We start from the raw sequence: 2,056 nt of genomic DNA on the forward strand, positions 1-2,056 counted from the left end.
GCCAGTGTAGGTGATAACAGATTTGGATATTGGCAAACTTACTGGGAAGTAAACACTACTGGATGTCCTGCATATTGACCAGAATTGCTACTGCAAGGAAAAGGAGTTCATTGGGACTGGATTGGAGTGTCCATCCAGTATCCTTTACTGATAGTTGTTCAACACTGTACCAACAAGAAAAAGTGAATTGCTTTAGTTTGACCTCAAAACCACACAATGGGACAAAAAAGTGAATTTGTTACTGATAAACAATATACTGTTAATTGACGTAAAGACCACTAATAAATGTAGTATAGACAGACATGGGTTGGTTGCAATGAACAAAGCAAAGTAATAGAAGTGTGCAGGTTGAGAAACAGTAAACTCAGACCCAAAACAAGATTGTAGAGTAAAGGCAATACTATGTGTACTGAAGGAATAGCATTATCAAAGGGTTTTTTTTTCTTTGCCACTGATTTCTGGACTTCAGGGAAATAATCTCTGAGCAATTAGAATGTTCTGCCTGATAATAATGTATTTGTTCATTTTGGGTCTCTGGATCACACCATATAGGCTGTCTAATAATGTTATATAACATGGCCTTTGTTCATGTGATAATACTTTGATCTCTGGAGAGGTTAGAGACAGAGCAGCCAGGCAGGCTGTGAACCATATCTGTGTAGTTCACCTCCAGTAACAATTATAGACAGCAAATCTCAGATTAACTTCTGTAGTTGCCAATACTCTGTACATGTCATACTACATCTTTTTAAAAATGAGAGTAGTTTATTAAAAAGGAACAAAAACAGAAACTCTAAGTACCAGTTTGTACATTGTACATATTTAAATGACTCACAAGAATGAAGTTTTTCATATATATTATGATCATACCACCTTGCTGTTTATCAGAAGATGTTCAAGGAGAAATTTGACTCCAAATTGTATATGAGATTGCCATTTTCAACAGATTGCATTTCAAACATGCAACAATGAGACTGGTAATAAAGCTTTGGAATGGGTGCTCATTCTATTATTTTACTATGAACAGGATAGAAAGCAAGAGAATTTGAGAATTTATTCTAAAATAGAATGGAAGTTGTCATTGTTTACACCAGCATTCTTCACTCCTCTGCTGCCATTTTGATCAAGTACTCCTTGTCAATCTTGAAGAACCTCCTACCTTCTTCAGTGGACAGATCAGAAGCACCTCTTCTCTTGTAGAAGCTGATAGATGGTTCATTCCATTCTGCCACCAAGACGTGCATGCTGCTACAGCGGCACTTGATCGTGATCTGGCTTAGATTCTTCAGAATTTCTGATACTCTACCAAAATCTGTATAATCATTCATCACAAAGAAGTCTTCGAGATATAGTAACTTGCCAATCCTGGGGTCATAGGTAAAGTGGTACATGGCAAAACCAACAATGGTGTGTCCTTCCGCTGTCCGCTGCTTCTTGGGCACTTCAGCAACCAGGCAGTGATAGAATGGGTGCTCTCCGAAACCATCCTCTAGCAGATCTTTTTCAGTTCATATTACTTGATCGTCCATATATTCATATTTAGCCAGCTCTTGATTAACTGCAGGATGTCACTGCAGTTGCCGGTCGTGGCCGGACAGATCACAAATTTAGCCATTTTCGTCTTTTGCTCTTCCTTTTGTGGACCAGGCCCCTGTACTTGAACAGTAGGAGGAGATGGTTCCTCATTCATTTCGTGGGAGCGCCCTCTTTTCAGTCAGGCTGGCACCATGACCCGGCGAAGCTCTGTGTCATGGAAAACTGCTGAGAATGCAACTAACAGCTGTGCCATGTCATACATCTTGATTACTAGGAGGTGTCAGTACAGGCTATGTACCTGCTCTTTTCCAGGTCTTTTCCAATTGCCCTTCCTTCTGTCTGAATTGTTTTGAATCCTTTTGCAAAAAAAAAAAAAAAAAAACCATAAACCATCATTATATGTATAACAGTTTATGTTCAAGGATGTTTTTATTGATCTTTTAAGGTGACATGCGATGTTATCTATGACTAGAAGTTAGAATATGGACATGGCTGAAGGGTGTCATCAGCTTTACAGTCT

General features: G+C 38.8%; 1 pseudogene; it reads right to left on the reverse strand.

The window, feature by feature from the left end:
- Window positions 1–794: 794 nt before the first annotated feature.
- Window positions 795–1,744, reverse strand: LOC101517465 (diamine acetyltransferase 1-like; annotated as a pseudogene).
- Between the last annotated feature and the right edge of the window lie 312 nt (window positions 1,745–2,056).

This window comes from Ochotona princeps, chromosome 14 (genome assembly GCF_030435755.1).
Source record: "Ochotona princeps isolate mOchPri1 chromosome 14, mOchPri1.hap1, whole genome shotgun sequence".
In the NCBI taxonomy this organism is placed as follows: Eukaryota; Metazoa; Chordata; class Mammalia; order Lagomorpha; family Ochotonidae; genus Ochotona; species Ochotona princeps.